Below are 12238 nucleotides of genomic sequence, written 5' to 3'. Positions count from 1 at the left end.
CATCTGACTTCTCAACAGAAACACTTGAGGCCAGAAGGGAATGGCAAGAAATATTCAAAGTAATGCACAACAAGAACCTACCACCAAGACTACTTTATCCAGCAAGGCTATCATTTAAAATCGAAGGAGAAATAAAAAGCTTCCCAGACAAAAAACAACTCAAAGAATTCATTACAACCAAACCAATGCTGCAGGAAATGTTAAGGGGCCTGTTGTAAACAGATCAAAGTGGGAAGAGAATATAGCAAAAAAGGAATACAGCTTTAAAGAATAAAATGGCAATAAACAACTACATATCAATAATAACCTTAAATGTAAATGGATTAAATGATTCAATCAAAAGACATAGGGTAGCTGCATGGATAAGAAAACAGGACCCATACATATGCTGTCTACAAGAGACACACCTTAGAACAAAAGACACACACAGATTGAAGGTAAAAGGATGGAAAAAAATGTTTCATGTAAATAGAAATGAAAAAATACCTGGGGTAGTAATACTTATATCAGACAAAATGGACTATAAAACAAAAGATATAGTAAGAGATAAAGAAGGCCACTACATAATAATAAAGGGAGTAATCCAACAGGAAGATATAACTATTATAAATATCTCTGCACCTAATATAGGAGCACCTAAATATATAAAGCAGACTTTGATGGATATAAAGGGTGAGATCAACAGCAATACCATAATAGTAGGGCATTTCAATACCCCACTAACATCACTAGATAGATCCTCAAGAAAGAAAAATAACAAAGAAACAGCAGACTTAAAGGACACACTAGATCAACTCGATTTAATAGATATCTTCAGAACCTTTCACCCTAAAGCAGCAGAATATACATTCTTTTCAAGTGCTCATGGTACATTCTCTAGGATAGACCACATATTAGGGCACAAAAGTGGTCTTAACAAATCTAAGAAGATTGAAATCATATCAAACACTTTCTCTGATCACAATGGCATGAAACTAGAAATCAATCACAACAGAAAAGCTCCAAAATTCTCAAACACATGGAAACTAAATAGCAGGTTGTTAAATAACGAATGGATTAAGAATGAGACCAAAGAAGAAATTAAAAAACTTCTAGAAACGAATGACAACGAGCATACAACAACTCAAAATTTATGGGGCACAGCAAAAGCAGTACTGAGAGGGAAGTTCATAGCACTACAGGCACACCTTAAGAAATTAGAAAAAGCTCAAATAAACAACTTAATCCTGCATCTAAAAGAACTAGAAAAGGAACAGCAAGTAAAGCATAAAGGTAGTAGAAGGAAGGAAATAATAAAGATCAGAGCAGAAATAAATGACATAGAGGCTAAAGAAACAATACAGAGGATCAATGAAACTAGGAGCTGGTTCTCTGAAAAGGTAAACAAGATCAATGAACTTTTAACTAGACTCACCAAGAAAAAGAGAGAGAGGACTCAAATAAATAAAATTAGAAATGAGAGTGGAGAAATAACAACTGACACAACAGAAATACAAAATATTATAAGAAAGTACTATGAGGAACTGTATGCCAAAAAACTAGACAACCTAGATGAAATGAACAAATTCCTTGAAACATACAATCTTCCAAAAATCAATCTGGAAGGATCAGAAAACCTAAACAGACCGATTACACCAAATGAGATCGAAACAGTTATCAAAAAACTCCCAACAAAGTCTGGGGCCTGATGGGTTCACAAGTGAATTCTACCAAATATTCAAAGAAGAACTAACTCCTTTCCTTCTCAAACTATTTCAAAAAATTCAAGAGGAAGGAAGACTTCCAAGCTCCTTTTATGAGGCCAGCATAATTCTGATTCCAAAACCAGGCAAAGAAAACACAAAGAAAATTATAGGCCAATATCTCTGATGAATATAGATGCTAAAATTCTCAACAAAATATTAGCAAAGCAGATCCAACAATATATGGAAAAAATCATACACCATGATCAAGTGGGATTTATTCTGGGTAGACAAGGATGGTACAATATTCATAAATCAATCAGTGTGATTCATCAGATAAACAAAAGGAAGGAGAAAAACCACATGATAATTTTAATAGATGCAGGACAAGCATTTGATAAAATCCAGCACCCGTTCATGATCAAAACTCTCAGCAAAGTGAGTATACAGGGAACATACCTCAACATGATAAAGGCCATCTATGAGAAACCCACAGCCACCAATGTACTCAATTGGCAAAAATTAAAGGCAATCCCCTTAAGATCAGGAACAAGGCAGGGGTGCCCCCTTTCACCACTCTTATTCAACATAGTCCTGGAAGTCCTAGCCACAGCAATCAGACAAGAAGAAGAAATAAAAGGCATTCAAGTTGGAAAAAAAAGAAGTAGAACTATCATTATTTGCAGATGATATAATATTGTATATAGAAAACCCTAAAGTCTCAGTCAAAAAACTACTGGACCTGATAAATGAATTCAGCAAAGTGGCAGGATATAAAATTAATACTCAGAAATCAGGCATTTTTATACACCAACAATGAACAGTCAGAAAGAGAAATTAAGGAAACAATTCCTTTCACTATTACAACCAAAAAAAATAAAGTACCTAGGAGTAAATTTAACCAAGGAGACTAAAGACTTGTACTCGGAAAATTATAAGACATTGATAAAAGAAATCAAGGAAGATATAAATAAGTCGAAGCATATACCGTGCTCATGGTTAGGAAGAATAAACATCATTAAATCACAAATTCAATGCAATACCAATTAAAATACCAATCACATACTTCAAAGATATAGTTCACATATTCAAAAATTTATATGGAACCAAAAAAGAACACGAATAGCCTCAGCAATCTTAAAAAAGAAGAATAACGTGGGAGGTATCACACTTCCTGATATCAAGTTATTCTGCAAGGCCATTGTACTCAAAACAGCCTGGTACTGGCATAAGAACAGGCATATAGATCAATGGAACAGAACAGAGAACCCAGAAATAAACCCACAGTTCTATGGACAACTGATATTTGACAAAGGAGGTAAGGAAATACAATGGAGTAAAGACAGCCTCTTTAACAAATGGTGTTGGGAAAATTGGACAGCTACCTGCAAAAAAATGAAACTAGACCACCAGCTTACACCATTCACAAAAATAAACTCAAAATGGATAAAAGACTTAAATGTAAGCCATGAAACCATAAAAGCATCTTAGAAGAAAACATAGGCAGTAAGCTCTCCGACATCTCTCGGAGCAATATATTTGCTGATTTATCTCCACGAGGTAGTGAAATAAAAGACAAGATAAACAAATGGGACTATATCAAACTAAAAAGCTTTTGCACAGCTAAAGACAATAAGAACAGAATAAAAAAACAAACTACACAATGGGAGAACATATTTGACAATACGTCTGATAAGGGGTTAATAACCAAAATTTATAAAGAACTTGTAAATTTCAACACCAAGAAGACAAACAATCCAATCAAAATGGGAAAAAGAAATAATAGACACTTCTCTAAAGAGGACATACAGATGGCCAATAGGCATATGATAAAATGCTCAACATCACTAATCATTAGAGAAATGCAAATTAAAACCACAATGAGATATCACTCACATCCGTCAGAATGGCGCTCATCAACAAAACAACACAGAATAAGTGCTGGCGAGGATGTGGAGAAAAGGGAACCCTCCTGCACTGCTGGTGGGAATGCAGACTGGTGCAGCCACTGTGGAAAACAGTATGGAGATTCCTCAAAAAATTAAAAATCGAACTGCCTTTTGACCCAGCTATTCCACTTTTAGTAATATACCCCAAGAACACCATAGAACTGCTCCAAAAGGAGAAATGCACCCCCATGTTTGTGGCAGCATTGTTCACAATAGCGAAGATCTGGAAACAGCCCAAGTGACCGTCAGTGGATAAGTGGATTAAAAAGCTTTGGTACATATATACTATGGAATACTACTCAGCCATAAGAAATTATGTCATTGGATCATTTACAATAACATGGATGGACCTTGATAACATTATATGGAGTGAAATAAGTAAATCAGAAAAAACTAAGAAGTATATGATTTCATACATAGATGGGACATAAAAATGAGACTCAGAGACATGGACAAGAATGTGATGGTAACGGGTGTGGGGGGAGGGGGGATAGGGCAAGGAAGGAGAGAGGGGGTGGGGGGAGGGGAGGGGCACAAAAAAACCAGATAGAAGGTGACAGAAGGCAATTTGACTTTGAGTGAGGGGTATACAGTATAGTTAAGTGTCAAAATTATCTGGAAATGTTTTTTCTCTCAATATATATATACCCTGATTTATCAATGTCACTGCATTAAATTTAATAAAAAAATTTTATAAAGTAGAAAAAATCTCAAGTTCTGTGTTTATAGTATATCATATATTACGAAGCATATTGTATTAAAGTCCATTTTAATTATATGTTAAAATATCTTTTACATGCAGTCTAAGTCTTTTCATTTTAGAAAACCAATTTAGAATCATAAAGGGGACAGACAAGGCATTACAAGTTTCTATGACAATTATATTGTAATTGAGATCTAGAAGATTGCATCAGAGGTTAAATTCGCCTAGAATACAAGTCCCCTGTTTTGAATTTTACTTTTTAGTTCACTGTGGTAGTTCATTCTAACTTTGTAGCAAAATCACTGTTTAACTACAGGTTGTCCTCAGGTTATAACAGTCTCAACATACGACATTTCGAGTTTATGACTCTTACTCCCATAAAGACTTAAAAAATTGTGATGTGAGTGTTTCAGCTTACGCTGTTAGCACTGCACTTAGACTACGTGAGAGCAAACTAGTTTGTCGTGAGGTGGAAGAATGCACAGTAAAGCGGATTGTGAGGGAGGGAGTTGGTGTCGCCCTGTACACTTATCTACACTATTTTGGATGGTTAAAAGTGCAAGTCTTCCATTTGTGTTAGGCTAGGGTATGTTTCGACTTATACCAAAATTTGGCTTATGTCACTGTCATAGGAATAGAACTGAGTCATAACCCGGGGACCCCCTGTATTTGAAAGCCTAAAGTGGAATTGACATAACTTATGTTTCTGTACACAAATATACCCACCAACATCACCCTTCAGCACCACTCTGATGCTTACGTGTAAACATGGGAGCTAAAGTTGAAAATAATGTAACATAAGAGATACCATGTGCATGAGCCAGTCGATTCACTGGCTGACTACAGCGTTTCACAGTCGATAGTCAGTCTATAAGTATCCTTGATAAGCCTAATGGTAACCACTTTTTGGGTTAGTGGTGAAGAAATGGGATGAATATGGCATGTCCTCTCTTACTAATATTTCAATATATCTTAAAGACTACCAAAAATAATATAGCAGCAGCCTGTGTATGATGCTTAGCTTTGTGTCTTAAGAATCTTTCTGGTTTTGCATCTGACACTTCAGGCCAAATGCTAATGGTAAAATTATTGAAATTTTTTATGTTCCAGTTTTGTCATCTTCAAAATGATTACTCACAAAGATTTAATGATAATAAAAACAGCAATGTGTGTATCCATGAATGAAGCATAAAATGATATGTAAGGTGATTTCAGATAGTTTTGGGTTTTAAATTTTATTTTCAGAGGGTAACACCTTAGCTTATATAGTACTTTGGATTTTGCAAACAACTTCTACATTGGTCTTTTTATTATTATTATTAAGTGAGAGGCAGAAAGGCAGAGAGACTGATTCCTGCATGCGCCCCAACTGGGATCCACTGGCAAACCAGCCCTACAGGGTGGTGCTCTGCCCATCTGGGGCCACTGCTCTGTAGCTTGGCAATTGAACTATTTCAGCATCTGAGGTGAGGCCATAAAGCCATCTTTAGCGCCTGGAGCCAACTTGCTGGAACAATTCAATCCATGGCTGAGGGAGGGGAAGAGAGAGAGAGAAAGAGCAAAAGAGAGAGAAGGAGAATGGAGAAGGGTGGAGAAGCAGATGGTCACTTCTCCTGTGTGCCTTGACTGGGACTCGAACCCAAGATTTTCACACGCTGGGATGACATTCTACCTCTGAGCCCACCAGCCAGAGCCAGTTCATCTCTTTTAATATTAAAAAAAAATGTCTGCATTAAAATAGATTTTTCATTTTTTACAATGCTAGAGTTGTAATCTCCAAAGATTAAATGTGTGGTCAACAAAAGAACTGGACACAACCCAGGTTTCTTTTCTCACTCCAAAACCACTGCTCTTTTATGCGTTTTTATTCTGAGCATCATTGCTTCACAGTGTAGATCTTAATACCACTAGAAATGAAAAGTCACTTAACCTAACTAGTGTAGTGGTTTTCTCTGTTCCTCCAGGGAAAACTGATTGCTCTGTAAGTACACAATTATATAATGTTAACAACCCAATGTACTGCTAGCAATTTCCAAAAGAGTTCATTCATTGGCATTTTCACAACTCAAATACAAAATTGAAATAGCTTAATAATTCAGAATAATATATCCTACAACCTTCTATTTCTAATACCCCTCTGAATGTACTTTCTATTTGCAAATTCATGTCCCATTTCATATCTCTCCAAACTCCCTTCCATAGCTTTGATTTAAGTCCTTATCTGTCTTATTCTCTAGTGTTTCTTATTCTTTGAAGAGGGGAACTATGTTTTATTCATTAATGGAATAGAAGGTAGTAAGATCTCCCTGATCTCCTATTTGTAAACACTCAATTTTGTACCTAGGATAATGTTTGCACATAACAGAAAAAAGTAGATACTATTTATTGGGCAATCATATGTGTAAAGATTTCATAGATAAATTCACTCAATCCTCACAACAACCTTATGAGCCAGACGCTATTGTTAACATTTCCATTGTATAAGGAAAGACACCGAGGCTCAGAAAGTTTAAATAGTGTTCTCGTGTTCGAAGTGCTGGTAAGGTCAAAATACGGTTTTCACCCAGGCCATCTGACTCTGAAGTCTGCTTCTAGCTGCCGTCCTCCTCCTGCCATAGATAATTACTGCATATTTATTAGATAGAGGAAATACTGCTTCAAATTGAAAGTGCTCAAACAAAGCCAGGCTTGGTGGGTTAGTTTTTGGATTTATTTCATATAAAATTCCAGTTAAAGAAAAAACCTAGGAGCTATAATGAATAGAAAAATTCAGAGACTCCGTATCAGAGTCAGTGGAGTGTGTACACAGTGCAGCTTAAGAACCGATAAAACAAACTTTTCACTAAAGTAGGGGGAAAAGTGTCGCAATTATAATAGCACATTTTGAAGTCCCCCAGATCTCCACAGATGTTATTTATCATCTTAAATAAAGTCTATAACATTAGCAGCCCATACTCACATCTCCTGAAAGGAGACTATAATTATTTGCATTTATTTTTGCTACTTGTATAAGGTGCTTCCTATCCTTCTGAGAAACAGGTGTGCAAAAGTGATTTGGGGTCCCTTTCTCCATTTATAATTCTGTTGTTCTCTGTCACATTTCATCTGCCTCACTTCATGCCCTGGCCTCAGAAGGCAGACAGGTTTATTGTAATTCTGGCTATGGGATTCCAATAAATTGCACAGGTACGCAAGTGAGAATCGATGCTAACCTGAGAGTTTCCGTGGGAGAAGTAAAGAGCTCAAATCTGCCTGTTTTTTTTGCACGCTGTTTCTCACCTTGCTTTGGGGTGGGGAGGGCTTTTGCTTTCCTCTGGGTTCTTGATTCCCTTTTCCCTTCAGTATGGGGAGGACGAAGAATGCCTGGGGGTCTTTTCTTACACAGGCATCCTGCACACAGCAGTTCAGATGATAGGCGAGGCAGGAGGGAGAGAAGGAAAGATTAACTCGTTGTTTTCCCACTCAGTATAATCAGAATGACCCAGGATTAGAGCCTCACTACCTAGGTCTACCTTTTCAGAGACATCACAGTCCAGTCTCTGCCCTGGCATTTGCAGTTGTAACACCACAGTTCCTTTTCAAAAGGTGTTAAGGAAACCCACGTTCTTGGAGATTTCTAAAGATAGTTGACTGTTGGGAATGGTCCATTCCTGACAGCACAGTCAACTATGAGAGCCTATCTAGATACCTTTCAGTTTTTGTAATAAACTCAATGCTGATGTTAGTTTTTCATTTAAGAATAGATTTACCCAGCACTGACTCTACTTAACAAAATCAATTTTTCCATAAGAAAAACAAATGCGTTGTAGTTAAAGAGCATGCAGAAGATAAAGTGAACCTCAGTGTTTGGCTGGGCCACTTCCTGGCCATGTAACTTTTCAGCAAATGACAGCATCTACCTCCTCCTCTTTCTTACACAATTAAATCGCACAGTATTTTGAATTCTCTAGCAGTGCTACTGTTCTTTATTTCTAAGTCAGGAATTAATTGCACTTGCCTATTATAGGAAAATGGTGCAATCTGTCTCATGCCTGTGATTTAGGTCAGCACATTTGCATGGAATGTCTTTATGTGTTGATTTAACAATCATAATTTAAATTTAGAGCTTGATCCTTAATGCCTTTTTATGGTTTGATTGAAACATTAACTCTATGTTGTTCAGCTTTTTCAATTAGTCAGTTCTGAAGTGTGTTCATGTCCCTCCCTCTGGCAGAGTAGTTTCCATTCTCAATGAGGTTTTATGGGGAGCCCACAAATCATTATGCTGTTTGGCATCAACTTTTAGGTTAATGAGCTAAATCTGATTTCCCTTGGTCTTCCTATACCTAAAATGCTTTTTCTGAGAGTCGTAGCTGTGAACATCATTTGGCTCGGAAATTCTGTTTATGAACATGAAGGTAACATGTCCCTTAGGTGAGGATGATTAGGAATATAGGGATCATGCAATTAAGTTTAATTGGATTAAGTAGAAAAGACTGACTTTCATAATTAATTTAGTCTCATGATTGGTCTTAGGGGGGGCTATCCCAGATGAAAAAAGATGATTGCGATGAAAGAGCATGAAATACTTCAAGATATAAACAGAATCACAGATGGTTCGGTTGTCAAAAAGAATAAGTAGAACCTCTGGGTCATAAGACAGTTTCATTTTTAATTTTTTGAGGTAACTCCATATATGAGGAGACATAGAAAAAGAAGAATAAGTGATGATGGCATGGCCGTAGAATACAAGGTCTATATACAAATGTCAATTTCTTTCCTACACACTAGCAATGAACAATGGGAATCTGAAATTTAAAAATCTAGTAGCACTTTATATTAGTACCAAAAAGTGAAATGCTTAGGTATAAATCTAAAAAAAATATTTACATGACATATACATGAAATATTACAAAGCTCTGATGAAAGAAATGAAATAAATAAATGAGGTATTTTATGTTTGTGGGTTGGAAGACTCAATATTCCTTATGCGTTCTTGCCAAATTGATCTATAGATTCAGTGCAACAGAAAGCCAATATCAATTTGTGAATATTGGCAAATTTGTTCTAAAGTTTATGTGGAGAGGCAAAAATACCCAGAATAGCCTACACAATATTGAAGGGAAAGACTCAAGCTGGAGGACTGACACCATCCCACTTTAAGACTGCATATAAAGCTACAGCACCCAAGGCAGTATGGTATTGGCAAAATAATAGACACATAGATCAATGATACCAAATAGATGGCCCAGAAATAGATCCACACAATGTAAACTAATTTTTGGAAATGTAGCTAAGGCAATATAATGAAGGACAGTCTTTTCCACAGAAGGTGCCAGAAAACCAAAATATTCATTTGCAAAACAATGAAACTAGACAAAGATGTTACAGCTTTCACAAAAAATTAGCTCAACAGAGATCATATACCTAAATGTAACATGCAATGCTATGAGAGTTCTAGAAAATAGCATAAAATCTAGGTGACCTTGGGTTTGGCAATGACTTTTTGTTACAACACCAAAACCACAATCTGTGGGAAAAAAAAGAAGTTGGACATGATAAAGAGACTGAAAACTAAAAGTATTGAAGGGTTTATGACAGATGATTAGCAGAATTGATTAAACCATTCATTCTTTGATTCCTAAATCACAAAATATAAAGCAGGAATAAACATCTATTCACATCCTAGTTAACTGTAAACACCAAAGAAATTATCTTAAAAGCAGCCATCAAGAAAGATTTTATTATCCTCAAAGTAATTTTGATTCCATTTAAAGTAATGATAGAAGCCAGAAAATATTGGAATATGTTAATGGCACAAAGAGAAAAAAAAAATATAAAAACCTATACGTAGGATATCATAAAAATAGTATTGAATCTAGACAAACCAACCTGCAGAACATCACCAAGCTCAAATAACTTGTAAGAAGTCTATTTAGAGAAAAATGCAGATGGTAGGACTGTAAAGTAAAAAAAAAAGAGAGACATTAATTAGTAAAATAGTATATCTAATATTAATAATATAAAAACAGTAATATAGAATTTAGATGCTTAAAACATAGATAAGCATCAGAGAGTAATGAAATAAAATTCCAGGTAAAGTAGATGGTGTTGTAAGATAGTTGTATTTTTTACAGAATTGTAATGTGCTTATTTACTTTTGAAATCTGTAGGCATGCAAACTAAAAATCTAAAGATACTCTCTAAAAGAATAGAAATAGAGTATATGATAAGAAAAGTAATGGGGGATTTGAATAAAAACAAATCACTGTAAGAGAAAATAAGAAAAAAATTAGGTTTGAATTGAACAAAATATGTCAGTAGAAAATAGATGTATATTTCAGCAACCATGATAAATGTAAATTGATTAGACTTGCAAGTCAGAAAGGTTGAAAATAAAAGCATGGAGAAAAGATAACACACCAAGCAAACACAGATCAGAAGAAAACCTCTATATGCATATTAAAACAAAGGCAATGAATAGGGTCAATGCACAGGAATAAAAAATGATTGTGCAGAAAATATATCAGATCTGACTGATCTGATGGACACAAGTAAAACCATGCAATCAATGTTCATAGAAAACATAGTCTTTTCATGCCCACATGAAACATTTATCAAAATTGACTGACTATGAGGTATTAAGCATATCTCAAGGAATATCCAAGAATCTTTGAGTACTTCTACTATAGGTCTGTTAAATTACAACTTAAGAAAAAAAGATAACAAACATATCAATGCAACAAAATTATAAAGATCTCACTGCTTAGAAGAAGATATGTATAATAGAGATTATATAAATTGAACTGAATTTAGCAAAATTACACATGAAAATATGGGTGAAAGAAAAAAACCTTATATACTTTTTAGACTTGGTTACCTATGTGGAAAGTCCAAGTATTTTAGAATTGATAAGATTGGAACTTATCAATTATTGCTGCCTGACCAGGCCGTGGTGCAGTGGATAGAGCGTTGGACTGGAATGCGGAGGACCCAGGTTCAAGACCCCGAGGTCACCAGCTTGAGCATGAGCTCATCCGGTTTGAGCAAGGTTCGCCAGCTTGAGCCCAAGGTCACTGACTCGAGCAAAGGGTCACTCAGTCTGCTGTAGCCCCTCCCCCCCTTCAAGGCACATATGAGAAAGCAATCAATGAACAACTAATAAACCACAATGAAGAATTGGTGTTTCTCATCTCTCTCCTTTCCTGTCTGTCTGTCTCTCTCACAAGAAAAAAAAGATTGGAAGATCGCTGACAGATAATCAATATACAGTAATCTAGTACGTTCATACAACAGTACAATAGGAGTACAATAAAGTCATTAAAGTAATATTTTTGCTTTTTATTTTTTAAATTTTGACACAAACACGTAAAAGTTACTAGAAACAAACCCGAGAGAAGAATTATTACATCATCATATGCTATGTAAACAATAAGTTTGGTCAGTTTTACTTAGTATAATGGCTAGGCCAAAGGAGATAAATCTCTTTATTCACCAATAATTTATATTTCATCAAAAAGAGAGTTTGTTTTGCGCACAAGGAGTGCTCCTAGTGGGTGGAGTTTTATCCACACCAGGTCAAACTGTGGGTCTTCTCTCGGAGCAGGCCCACTCCCACTCGCCTTCACCACTTGCATGGATTCTCAGTTGACTTTGCTGTGGTCAAAATGCAGGTTTTATTTTGAATAATTAGCAATCTAAAGCCCAACATTGGTTTTGCAAGGAGGAATCCATTTAAGCCACTTTCTTCAGGTTTCTGGAGAATGCCAGAGTCTCTTCCTCTAGTCGAGTCAGCATTGTTCAAGCCAAGGAAATACAAACACAATCAGTCTCACTCCTATTCAGACTCTTTTATGACTAACAATATGTTTGCTCAGTTTGATCGGTATCTTTGTCAAGTCAACTCAACATATTTTATGTACTCC

The sequence above is a fragment of the Saccopteryx bilineata genome, chromosome 5 (assembly GCF_036850765.1).
Source record: "Saccopteryx bilineata isolate mSacBil1 chromosome 5, mSacBil1_pri_phased_curated, whole genome shotgun sequence".
In the NCBI taxonomy this organism is placed as follows: domain Eukaryota; kingdom Metazoa; phylum Chordata; class Mammalia; order Chiroptera; family Emballonuridae; genus Saccopteryx; species Saccopteryx bilineata.
Note: the sequence above shows the minus strand (reverse complement) of the source record.